At 41.7% G+C, this 14,109-nt stretch overlaps 1 protein-coding gene across 12 annotated transcripts in view; it reads left to right on the top strand.

Annotated features, from left to right (window-relative positions):
* The window catches only part of LINGO2 (leucine rich repeat and Ig domain containing 2), a 2,318,940-nt gene that overhangs the window by 423,006 nt on the left and 1,881,825 nt on the right, over positions 1–14,109 (top strand). The gene's annotated exons all lie outside the window — the stretch shown is intronic.

Genomic DNA, 14,109 nt, shown 5'->3' with positions numbered 1-14,109 from the left:
GGATTTTTCCGCAGCGTTTTTGCTGCCAAGAAATGGGAAACCTTGCAGAAATATCTTCAAACAAATACTGAATGTGCACATATAGCCTTTATCAGCCTTAAAATAGAAAGATCAGCATTCTTAGGACAGATGAAACTAAGATAAACTGATAACAGAATGAGGAGAAGAAAGTATGGGGAAGATTTACAATGTCTCATGATCCAAAGCACATCACATCCTCTGTCAAGCATTGTGTAGGCAGTGTGATGGTATGGGAATACATGGCTTTCAATTGCACTGGGCCACTAGTATTTATTTATGATGTGATTGAAGACCGAAGCAGTAGGATGAATTTTGAAGTGCACAGGGCTATACTTTCTGCTCAAATTCAACCCACAGCCAAATAAAAAATCAGATTGCACTCAGACCAATATTATTCAATATTATTCTGCCGGAGTATGTAAACTTTTGAGCACAACTGTATATAGTGGTTTATGAACTTTTTCATCCCCTTGGCATTTTTCATGTTTTCCTACCTCATAACCTGGAATTTCACAGCTGTTTTGGAGGAATAAAACCCCTTTCTGTCATCGTGCATACATTTACTCTGATGACGGACTCCCTCCCTTTGATGTGGGCTTTGGCAGTGAGCCCAAATCTTTCCCGGCACATATCAGCTGTTTTGAACTGCTGACATGTGCCCGCAAAAGCCGTGGGTGGAATCGTGATCCTCCTGCGGCTATTAACCCGTTAAATGCCACTGTCAAACGTTGACAGCAGCATTTAACAAGCGCTTCCGGCAATCTGCCCACCGGTGACCCGCTTCATGTGATCGCAGGTCACCGGTTCATTGACAGGCCAGCCAGAGGTCTCCTGAAGACCTCTATGGTTGTTAGTGCTGGCTTGTTGTGAGCACCACCCTGTGGTCGGCACTCATAGCAAGTGAGTAATTCTGCTATATAGAGGCGATCTGATCATCGTCTTTATGTAGTATTGCCAATTGGGTTGTGGTAATGTTTAGTGTCCAATGATGACTATTAGCAAAAGTAAAAAAAAAGGTTTTTAAAAATATAAAAAAATAAAAAATATAAAAGTTCAAATCACCCCCTTTCACTCCATTAAAAATAAAACAATAAAAAAACACACATGCACATATTTGGTATCGCAGTGTTCAGAATCACCTGATCTATCAATAAAAAAGGATTAACCTGATCGCTAAACAGCATATCGAGAAAAAGTCAAAATGCCAGAATTACGTTTTGTTGTTCGCCGCGACATTGTATTAAAATACAACAACAGGTAATTAAAAGATTGTATCTGCACCAAAATGTCAGCTCGGCACTCAAAAAATAAGCCCTTACCCAACCCGAGATCACGAAAAATGGAGATGATACGGGTATCGGAAAAATGTTTTTTAACAAAGTTTGGAAATTTTTTTCACCACCTAGATAAAAAAGAACCTAGACATGTTTGTTGCTTATGAACTTGTAATGACCTGAAGAATCATAATGGCAGGTCAACTTTAGAATTTAGTGAACCTAGTAAAAAAGCCAAGCAAAAAACAAGTGTGGGATTGCACTTTTTTGCCATATCACCACATTTGGAATTTTCTTCCCGTTTTCTAGTACATGGCATGGTAAAACCAAAGTACAACTTGTCCTACAAAAACAAACCTTCACATACCAATATTGTCAGGAAAATAAAAAAGTTATGGCTCTGGGAAGAAGGGGAGCGAAAAATGAAAATGCAGACCTGAAAAAAGCTTCGGGGGTTAAGGGATTAATTAGCCTGTTAGGGTTATGGCTTGCTCAAAATGGTCGTTAGGAAATGGCAGGTGATGCAAATTTCCCAGTTTTATAAAAACTCAGCCTACTATAACCTTGTGTCAAAAGACAGATGTCATGGGTACTAGTAAGCAGGTGCCTAGCACTCTGAAAATGAAAATGGTGGATGCCCACAAAGCAGGAGAAGGTTATAGGAAAAATTGTAATATATTTTTTACCTTAGATCACATTGTTCCTTCATGGTTGCTATAGGTTTAATTCTATGTTTTGAAGGGATGTCCACTTATTTCTGTGAGTAATATGTTTTACTTTCATTATGGTTATAAGAAGATAGCAAAGCGTTTTCAAGTTGTTCTTTCCTCAATTCGACTTGTAATTAAGAAATGGCAGTTATCAGGAACAGTGGAAGTCACTATAAGGTCTGGAACACCAAGCAAAATTCAGTGAGAGCTGCTCGTAGAATTGCTAGAGAGGCAAATCAGGACCATTGCTTGACTGCAAAAAAACTTTAGAAAGACTTAGCAGACTGTGGAGTTGTTGTACAATGTTCTACTGTTCAGAGACACCTGCACAAATGTGACTTTCATGGAACAGTCATCTGAAGAAAATTTCTCCTGTCTTCTCACCATAAAATTAAACATCAGAAGTATGCAAAAGAGCATCTAAGCAAGACTGATGCATTTGGGAAACAAGTTCTGTGGACCAAAGGGGTTAAAATAGAACTCTTTTTGCATAATGATTAAATCTATGTGTGGAGAAAAAAGGGTAGAAAAATTCAGGAAAAGAACATCTTGCCAACCATTAAGCATGTAGGTGAATCATTCATGCTTTGGCATTGTATTTCAGCCAATGGCACTGGGAGCATTTCATGGAGGGAAAGAATGAATTCAATGAAATTTCACCAAATTCTTTAGGCAAACATAACACCATGTGTAAAAAGGCTGAAGTTGAAATGAGGATCGCTTCAACAAATGGATAATAATCTTAAACACACATCAAAATAGACAAAAAACTGGCTCAAATCTGAAATGCTGAAGACTTTTAAATTGCCCTCAATGTCCTCTGATCTGATCAGTTTGTATTGCAGCAACTGTCCTTCGGCTTGCAATCAGTGCATGACGTCCCTGCCGTGTGTTGCTTACAAGCATAACGCAGCTGTTGGCATCAGAAAAAGACGCTGCGAGAGAGCGCATGAAGGTAAGAATAATGTTTTTTTTTAAATGTTTTTTTTGAATGAGCCATGAATACCAGCATGGGGATAGGGACCAATCATGCCAGGAAAAGGATGGTGCCATGCACACCAGGACAGAGATGGGCACCCTGCATTCCAGGATGGGGATGAGGGACAATCATACCAGGATAAGGATGGGGCCATGCATACCAGGACATAGATGGGAGATGGGGGGCCTTTCATGCCAGGATAGGGATGGGCCAATTATACCAGGATAAGGATGGGGCCATGTATACTAGGATGTAGATGAGAGGAGCGATGCATACCAGGGTAGGGATGAGGTGGACAATTCCTACCAGATTAGGGATGAGTGGGACATGCCTACCAGATCAGGGGGGCATGCATACAAGGATAGGTTTAAGGGGGCCATGCACTCCAGGATAGGGATGAGGGAGCCATGCACAACAGGATAGGGATGAGGGGCCATGCATACCAGGATAATGATGAGGGGGCCCCATATAGACCTGGAAGGGGATGAGGAGACCATGCATGCCCAGATAGGGATGAGGGGGCTATTTATACCAGGAAAACGATCAGGGGGCAATGTGTGCCAGGATAGGGATGAAGGGGCCATTCATACCAGAATGGGGATGAGGGAAAAATACACATGTGGTCAAAATTGTTGATACTCCTTGTTTAATGACAGAAAAACCCACAATGGTCAAAGAAATAACTTGAATATAACAAAAGTAATAATAAATCAAAAATTTATGAAAATGAACAAATGAAAGTCAGACATTGCTTTTCAACCATGCTTCCACAGAATAAAAAAAAATAAAACTCATGAAATAGGCCTTGACAGAAATAATGGTACCCCTAAAAATAATGTGACAAAGGGACATGTTAAATCAAGATGTGTCCACTAATTAGCATCACAGGTGTCTACAATCTTGGAATCAGTGAGTAGGCCTGTATAGAGGGCGATAGATACTCACTTTGCTGTTTGGTGACATGTTGTGTACCACACTCAACATGGACCAGAGGAAGCGAAGGAAAGAGTTGTCTCAGGGGATTAGAAAGAAAATTATAGACAAACATGGTTAAACATTATAAGTAGAAATGAGTGAACCCGAACAGTAAAGTTCGGCTTCCGTAGTGAACACCTTCTGTTCGGGCACAGACACCAAACAAGGACTTCACCAGAAAATTCCTGTTACTGTTTGGGTTCGGTTACCCGAACACTGGGTGTTTGTCGCACTGTCATATGCATGGCAGCGCAGCAAACACCGCTTCTGATTGGTGGGGAAATCCTCCCTGCCAGTCAGAGAGCTGCAGTTCCCACGCTGTCAAAAGACAGTGGGAGCACTCAGCTGTGATCCGAGATATAAACTTTACCTTCGGTCACTGGTGTTAGCTGATTGGACTACAGCACCCATCATTTGATGCCTGCTACCGCTAATTACAGTGAGTGCATGAGTTGCAGATGGGTGTATTCATTATCAGCTCCTGCGCTGTAAATAAATAATTAAAAAAAAAACGGCATGGGTTCCCCTGTATTTTTGCTAACCAGCCAGACAAAACTCACAGCTGGGGGCTGCAACCCTCAGCTGTCAGCTTAAGCAAGGCTAGATAGCAAGAATAGAGGCATCCCCATGCTGTTATTTTAATTATTTAAATAAATAATTAAAAAAAATGCTGTGGGTTCCCCCCATATTTGGCAACCAACCTTGGTAAAGCAGACTGCTGGGGCTGGTATTCTCAGGCTGGTAAAAGGCCATGGATATTGCCCCCCCACCCTAAAAATAGCAGACCACAACTGCCCAGAAAAGGCACATCTATTTGATGCGACAATTCTGGTGCTTTGCCTGACTCTTCCCATATGCCCTGTAGTGGTGGCAAGTGGGATAATATTTTTGGGGTTGCATTGCCTGGTGACATCAAACCCACAGCTTAGCAATGGAGAGGGGTCTTTAAGACGCATCCATCCATTACTAATCCTATAGTTGTATGGAAATTAAAGACACAGCCAGAATAGAGACCTTTGTTTCAAATAAGTCTAAATACAGTTTTCCATTTTTATTTAAATGCCTAATCCCAGTAAATCCCTTGATCTCCTCTAATAAAAGTAAAATAAAAAACAACAATATACCATACCTGTACATCGTTCTAGCCTCACACCGTAATCCATGTCTGGGGATAAATAGTTTTCAACCTGGATGGTGTCAAGATGTGACCATCCTGGCTGAAAACCACTGGTCAATGAGATGATGCGAGCGCAATCTCAGAGACTGGTGGTGACATCATAGAGGTTACGTCCGGTCACTGAGCCTCCGTTCCCAGCTGGGCTGAACTGCGATGACCTCAGTGACATCCCTGCTAGCACTGGAGACAAATAACATGAATGGTAACATAAGAGCCCAGAAAAATTTCTAGACAGATTAAAGGTGAACTTCAAACTCAAGGAACATCAGTGCTAGACCGCACCATCCATCGTAAATATGAGCCAAGGTGGACTTCATGGGAGACGACCAAGGAGGACACCATTGTTGAAAAAAAATCATAGAAAGCCAGACTGTAATTTGCCAAACTACATGTTGACAAGCAACAAAGCTTCTGGGAGAATGTCCTATGGACACATGAGACAAAACTGGAACTTTTTGACAACTCACATCAGCTCTATGTTCACAGATGGAAAAATGAAGCATATCAAGAAAAGAACACTGTCCCCACTGTGAAACATGGAGGAGGCGCTTTTATGTTCTGAGGCTGTTTAGCTGCATCTGACACAGGGTGTCTAGAATCTGTGCCGGATACAATGAAATCTCAAGACTATCAAGGGATTCTAAAGAGAAATGTGCTGCCCAGTGTCAGAAAGCTTGGTCTCAGTTGCAGGTCATGGGTATTGCCACAGGATAATGACCCAAAACACACAGCTAAAAACACCCTAGATTGGCTAAGAGGAAAACATTGGACTATTCTGAAGTGGCCTTCTATGAGCTCTGTCCTAAAATCCTATTGAGCGTCTTTGGAAAGAGCTGAAACATGTCATCTGGAAAAGGCAACCTTCACACACGAGACAACTGGAGCAGTTTGATCTTGAGGAGTGGGCCAAAATACCTGTTGACAGGAGCAGAAGTCTCAATGACAGTTACAGGATGTTAGGAATCTGGGTCGGTCTATGCTTATGCAGCAACCCAGATTCTCACATTTGTCTCCAGAGGCTAAGTCCTTTTTCCTGCTACTGTGCATGCTCACGGGACGAGCTCTCACTGGAGTTCAGGAGTCAGGTGCTCAGGTCCTGCTCCTGATTTGATTGGTTATGCTCGGGGCTCTGGAGATTTCCGGCAGGTCCCGTATGCTATAAAAAGTGCGCATGGCCTCTATGCCATGCGCTAGTATTTTCTGATACTTGCTGCTGTATGTTTGTTGATGGATGCTTGGTCTGGTGTATGACTTATTATGAAACCCCTTCCCTCAGTTATTACGAATGTGTGAGTGATTGGGTCAGCCAGTAGCAGCGCTAGCGCCAGCACGCTCAAGCTTCAGCCATCTCAGCAGCAAAGCGTCCTGCATCACGCTTGCATTATTGCGGTTGCAGACTTCTGTGGCTTTCGCAGTTGCGACTCCGTGCACACGCTCATTCACGGTAAGTCCGTTTGGTGGTAGTGCCACTTTAACTACTCCTGTGTTCGGCTACCGTACATGTGCCGCTGTGTCCCTGTGCATTTAACAGGCTCAGCGTTACCTTTTCCTTATTTTTCTGTGCAGCTCTGTGTCCCATAACAGAGACTGCCTCTTTTGCACTTGGGTGATTTAGAACCCTGTGCACACTACCGCTGTAGTGCACTGCCTCCCATAGCAGTGGTTTTGCCATCTGTCGCAAGGTGGACCCCGAGTGGCGAAGGCACTTTATTTATTTATTTTTTTAGTGCCTTCCGCCACTCATAACGCAGGAATTGTTTGATTGCAGTGATTGCCTTAAAAGGTTGTGCATCAAAATATTAAGTTAAGGGTACCATCATTTCTGTCCAGGCCTATTTCATGAATTTAATTTTTTTTTTTTAAATTCTGTGGAAGCATGGTTGAAAAGTAATGTCTGACTTTCATTTGTTCATTTTCATAGACTTTTGATTTATTATTACTTTGGCCAGATTCAAGTTATTTCTGTCACCATTGTGGGTTTTTCTGTCAGTAAACGAGGGTTACCAACAATTTTGACCACTTGTGTATCTAATGAAATGAGTAGCTTGAAGACACATAAAGTACTTTAATTTTAATATATATATGGAATCTGCTTTATTTTTGTCAGTCATTAAACCAATAGGTAATACTAATATGATAGATATATATATATATATATATACAGTGGGGCAAAAAAGTATTTAGTCAGTCAGCAATAGTGCAAGTTCCACCACTTAAAAAGATGAGAGGCGTCTGTAATTTACATCATAGGTAGACCTCAACTATGGGAGACAAACTGAGAAAAAAAAATCCAGAAAATCACATTGTCTGTTTTTTTTTTTCATTTTATTTGCATATTATGGTGGAAAATAAGTATTTGGTCAGAAACAAAATTTCATCTCAATACTTTGTGATATATCCTTTGTTGGCAATGACAGAGGTCAAACGTTTTCTGTAAGTCTTCACAAGGTTGCCACACACTGTTGTTGGTATGTTGGCCCATTCCTCCATGCAGATCTCCTCTAGAGCAGTGATGTTTTTGGCTTTTCGCTTGGCAACACGGACTTTCAACTCCCTCCAAAGGTTTTCTATAGGGTTGAGATCTGGAGACTGGCTAGGCCACTCCAGGACCTTGAAATGCTTCTTACGAAGCCACTCCTTCATTGCCCTGGCGGTGTGCTTTGGATCATTGTCATGTTGAAAGACCCAGCCACGTTTCATATTCAATGCCCTTGCTGATGGAAGGAGGTTTACACTCAAAATCTCACGATACATGGCCCCATTCATTCTTTCATGTACCCGGATCAGTCGTCCTGGCCCCATTGCAGAGAAACAGCCCCAAAGCATGATGTTTCCACCACCATGCTTTACAGTAGGTATGGTGTTTGATGGATGCAACTCAGTATTCTTTTTCCTCCAAACACGACAAGTTGTGTTTCTACCAAACAGTTCCAGTTTGGTTTCATCAGACCATAGGACATTCTCCCAAAACTCCTCTGGATCATCCAAATGCTCTCTAGCAAACTTCAGACGGGCCCGGACATGTACAGGCTTAAGCAGTGGGACACGTCTGGCACTGCAGGATCTGAGACCATGGTGGCGTAGTGTGTTACTTATGGTAGGCCTTGTTACATTGGTCCCAGCTCTCTGCAGTTCATTCACTAGGTCCCCCCGCGTGGTTCTGGGATTTTTGCTCACCGTTCTTGTGATCATTCTGACCCCACGGGGTGGGATTTTGCCTGGAGCACCAGATCGAGGGAGATTATCAGTGGTCTTCTATGTCTTCCATTTTCTAATTATTGCTCCCACAGTTGATTTCTTCACTCCAAGCTGGTTGGCTATTGCAGATTCAGTCTTCCCAACCTGGTGCAGGGCTACAATTTTGTTTCTGGTGTCCTTTGACAGCTCTTTGGTCTTCACCATAGTGGAGTTTGGAGTCAGACTGTTTGAGGGTGTGCACAGGTGTCTTTTTATACTGATAATAAGTTTAAACAGGTGCCATTACTACAGGTAATGAGTGGAGGAAAGAGGAGACTCTTAAAGAAGAAGTTACAGGTCTGTGAGAGCCAGAAATCTTGATTGCTTGTTTCTGACCAAATACTTATTTTCCACCATAATATGCAAATAAAATGAAAAAAAAACAGACAATGTGATTTTCTGGATTTTTTTTTCTCAGTTTGCCTCCCATAGTTGAGGTCTACCTATGATGTAAATTACAGACGCCTCTCATCTTTTTAAGTGGTGGAACTTGCACTATTGCTGACTGACTAAATACTTTTTTGCCCCACGGTATATATATGTTTGTGTGTGCACATGTGTTACCTAATGGTTTTATGGCTGACAAACATGCAAAGAGGAGGTAAACTCTTAATGGGAACAGTACCAAACCTTTCTTGTCTGTTGACACATTTACGATATCCAGGTTAGTGGTAGTGCAGGTTTATTAATGAATGTATGAATGTATGTTGTTTTGGGGAATTTAATTACAGATGGAGTAATAACTGTAACATGCAAAATGATGTAAAATCCAAGCTGTTACCAAAACATCAAGGGAGAGTTATTGTTTGTTCCATGTCTTTCTTGTTAAGTAATAATGCCTTTAGAAATTGTTTAGAAGCAAGCTGTATTGGAGCCAATCTTTTAGAATGGCAATATTATGTAGTCATTGATAAATAACATTGGAGATTGCTTTATGGAGATGGCTGCTCATTGTTAATACCTTGTCAGAACTGACTTGCTAATGAAGACATGTGGGGTACTTAGCTCTCATATTACCTCCATTACAGGTAGTCATTTTTACACATCACTCATTGTTAAAAATCTAATAAATGTTGTGTAATTAGCCTTAAATAGAATGGTTACCTGCCTGAGATGTATCCTAGTAAGCTGTCATTTCCAGCAACAGCAATCAAATATCAATCAAATATGAGCTCAGCTCAGCTAATATACTAGACTTTTGTATTCTCCATTTGGGATAGACGGAAAAAATAAGGGTACTCATTATATTGCACATTATTTAGCGCAAAACCATTTACAAAGGACAAACATTTTCTAAAAATCTTGCAAAATGGTTATTAAAAAGCGTTTTTTATTGTGCATTTACATCCAGTTAAGTTTTTGCAAATATATCTTAAGTACTAATTACCAATATATACCAATAATAAATATAATGTTAAAGTCTAAATGAACAGGTTAGCTGAAGTACTATGCACCTAATTTATTAGGAGGCACATGTCCCTTAATGATTTAACCCCGTCGCAACCTTTGATGTATATTTATGTCAAAGTTTGTGTTCACATGATACAATGGACTATAGAACAAAGGAGCATGTGTAAAGGTAGGACGAATCATTTACCCATTATCAGCTGGGAATGATTAATACTTTCCATCTATCTGGGAATGGGATGTACCCATCACCTAGTGAGTGACCTATCATATTGTATTCCAATCCAACATTTAGGATTTGTATAGGCCAACATAATTAGATCCGTGAGCGCAGGTGGGATTGGTTGACATGTACTGATGATGTCATAGTACAAACTTTTAAAAAAACAGACTGTTTAGAGGCCAGGCTATTATAGTCTCATTCCCCTGATGACGCCTTTGAGTGAAGCATGATGGGGAGGCTAATGACTGCTTAGTTTTAAATAGCATGTGCTAAGTAGGGTAGTATTGACTGGCTAGGCAGGAACGTCTGATATATGATGAGATTAATAATTATACCAGCAAGTCATCTTGAACTGGGACCAATAAATCAATAAGGGAGTAAACCCTATGGGAAGAGAGAGGTCAGTAAGACTGCCACAAAAAGGAATATCAGAGAGCTAGACCTGCTCCTGATATAGGCTAATATAATAGTGACAGCCTGCTGAACTGTGGACAAGGTGCAATAAATAAATGAATAAGCACCTTTTATATGTATGTGAGAAGTCATCATTCTAGGAATTTGAGTAAACAAGCGATATATAGAAATACTAGTGCCCATCCTTCCTCTCATTCATATACAGTGAGATTATTCTCCTGTTTAGACCATTTAATTAACACTAACACTTTACATACTTAACAACAGGAATTACTTGACTAATACCTGTCACGTGTACCTGTCTGTTGTGAGTTCATTTTCCCCTTCACCATTGAGGTCTGATGAACTCCCTCTTCTGGTGAAGGAAGGTAGTGAGGCTGATTACCAAGCACCTCAGCAGGATGATGATGACTGGGTGACTGGAATTGCTGACTGGATATAAGGCAGCCGACGCCCTTCTGCCTTGCTGGTGTTTTCTCAGAGGGATTATAGGAGACCAGTCTGATTCCAGCTCCTCAAAAGCTAAGTTTTCTGCTCTGCTTTTTGCATTTGTGTTTTGGTTTTGTTTTGCCTTGTTTTTCTGGATTTCTGCCATTCCCTGCTGGGGTGAGCTGAATTCCTTTTTGCTCTGTCTTCAGAAAATACCTGAGTACTGATATAGTCTTTTTGAAGCCTAGCGTCTTCAAGGCTTTTTTCCCTATCAGTCTGTGGGCTCCTGTTTTGATAGGGTTTTGGCGGATTGCAGACAGCAGCTTTTCTATCCTGTCCTATTTAGTTAGCTTGGGCCCCATCATTTGCTCAGCCTATCTTTCTGTCTGTGTTAGTATTTTCATCTTGCTTCACCGTTATTATATGTTGGGGGCTGCCTATTGCTTTGGGGTCTGCTCTGGGGCAGATTAGATTTCCCCTTTCTGTCTTTAGGCCTATGTAATTCTCCGGCTGTGATCGAGGGGTCTAGGGCATCGAAGGAACCCCCCACGGCTACTGCTAGTTGTTTTGGGGTCTGCAATCTGATAGTTGCCAACTTCTCTGGTTTTCTGGACTTAGCTTGTATTTCTGCTTTTGCCTCCTACGGTGACTCATTCATAACAGAATCACCCGCCATACCGCAGATTCTAGGGTACTCAATAGCAGGAAAGAATTGTAAAAAAAAAAAAAAAGTGTATATTTTTTCCTCTATATCTCTGAGGCCGTAGAGGGAATTTTTTTTTTCTCTCAATGGAGATAAAGCAATTGTCTGATCGTGTGAAGCAGCTCGCTGCGGAAGTGCGGGGAATTTCCGCCTACCTTGCTCATTCACATGCTGCTGAACCAAAGATTCCTACACCTGATGTATTTTTTGGGGATCGGTCTAAATTTTTGAATTTCAAAAATAATTGTAAATTATTTTTTGCCTTGAAGCCTAACTCGTCAGGGAGCTCCGCGCAGCAGGTTAAAATTGTCATCTCTTTGCTGCGTGGCGATCCCCAGGATTGGGCGTTTTCTTTGAAACCAGATGATCCTATTCTGACTAATGTGAACGCATTCTTTCAAGCTTTGGGGTTGTTGCATGATGAACCTAATGCCATTGACCAGGCTGAAAAGACCCTGCTGGCATTGAGCCAGGGTCGTGATTCTGCAGAATTGTACTGTCAAAAATTCCAAAAGTGGGCAGTACTTACTACCTGGAATGATAATGCCTTGGCTGCTCTCTTTCGGATGGGGTTGTCAGAAGCCGTAAAAGATACAATGGTGGGATTTCCTGTTCCCTCTGGTCTTGACGATTCTATGTCATTAGCCATTCAGGTTGATCGGCGTTTGCGCGAACGCAAAGCTGCACGAGAGGTGTTGCCACCTGTTGAACAAATGTCTGAACCTATGCAATGTGATAGAGTTTTTTCCAGAGAGTAGCGTCAGGAGTTCAGAAGGCGTAATAAGTTGTGTTTTTTCTGTGGAGATGCCTCGCATATTATTTCTGTCTGTCCTAAACGAGAGAAACGCTTTGCACACACGTTTTCTGTTGGTGGTGTTCAACCTAAGTTTCTTCTGGCTATTACTCTGATCTGCTCCCTGTCCACATTTTCCGCCAAGGCTTTTGTGGATTCGGGAGCAGCCCTAAACCTAATGGACTTGGATTTTGCTAAACGTTGTGGATTTCTGATGACTCCTCTGCAGATGCCTATCCCTTTGAGGGGGATTGATGCTACTCCTTTGGCTAAAAATAAACCCCAGTTTTGGACCCAGGTGGTAATGCGGGTCGCCCCAGACCATCAAGAAAATTGCAGATTTTTGGTGTTACATAATCTGCATGATACTATTGTTCTGGGGTTTCCCTGGTTACAGATTCATAATCCAGTTTTGGATTGGAAATCTGTGTCTGTGGTGAGTTGGGGTTGTCGGTGTGCCTTTAGTGAGGCTCCGGTGTTTTCCACCTCTCCTCAGTCGCATGATGTTCCTGATTATTTGGAGGACTTTTATGATGTATTTAGTGAGAATGAGTCTGCGTCTCTGCCTCCTCATAGGAGTTATGACTGTGCTATTGAACTGAGCCCGGGGTGTAAATTTCCCAAGGGTCGGCTCTTCAATTTATCTGTACCCGAGCACGAGGCTATGCGATCCTATATTAAGGAGGCGTTGGAGAAGGGTCATATTAGACCATCCTCGTCACCCTTAGGTGCCGTTTTTTTTTTTGTTGCCAAAAAGGATGGATCATTAAGACCTTGTATTGATTATCGTGCCCTCAACAAAATTACTGTTAAATATCAGTATCCGTTACCCCTGATTTCTGATCTATTCTCCAGAGTTAAAGGTGCTTGCTGGTTTACCAAGCTTGACCTCAGGGGGGCGTATAATCTTATTCGCATTAAGCATGGGGATGAATGGAAGACGGCGTTTAATACTCCGGAGGGACATTTTGAGTACCTGGTGATGCCTTTTGGGCTCACTAATGCCCCTTCTGTCTTCCAGTGCTTCATGAACGATATTTTCCGAGATTTTGTCGATAAATTTTTGATTATCTATCTGGATGATATTTTGATCTTCTCCAAGGATTGGGATTCTCATGTGGAACATATTCGGACTGTGTTATGGATCTTGAGGGAGAATTCCCTGTATGTCAAAGGATCTAAATGCCTTTTTGGAGTACAGAGGATTTCTTTTTTGGGATTTATTTTGTCCCCGTCAACTATTGAAATGGACCCGGCCAAGGTACAGGCCATTCACGATTGGGTTCAGCCCACTTCTTTGAAGGCCCTCCAGAAGTTTTTGGGTTTTGCTAATTTTTATCGGAAATTTATAGCAAAATTTTCTAGTATTGCCAAGCCATTGACTGATTTGACTAAAAAGGGTGCTGATGTGTTAAATTGGTCTCCGGAGGCTGTTTCTTCCTTTCAGGAGCTGAAGCGAAGATTCACCTCCGCCCCGGTTTTGCGGCAACCTGATGTCTCACTTCCATTCCAGGTAGAGGTGGATGCTTCTGAGATTGGTGCAGGAGCTGTTTTGTCCCAAAAGGATCCTGTAACATCTAAAATTAATCCCTGTGCTTTCTTCTCCCGAAAGTTCTCTCCATCTGAACGTAACTATGATGTGGGGAATAGGGAACTGTTGGCCATGAAATGGGCATTTGAGGAGTGGAGACATTGGTTGGAGGGAGCTAAGCATCAAGTCGTGGTTCTCACTAACCACAAGAATTTGATTTACCTAGAGTCGGCTAA

The sequence above is a fragment of the Dendrobates tinctorius genome, unplaced genomic scaffold (genome assembly GCF_039654945.1).
Source record: "Dendrobates tinctorius isolate UK_male_01 unplaced genomic scaffold, ASM3965494v1 ptg000031l, whole genome shotgun sequence".
NCBI lineage: Eukaryota > Metazoa > Chordata > Amphibia > Anura > Dendrobatidae > Dendrobates > Dendrobates tinctorius.
The sequence above is the reverse complement of the archived record's forward strand: the minus strand, read 5'-3'. Positions and strand labels throughout refer to the sequence as shown.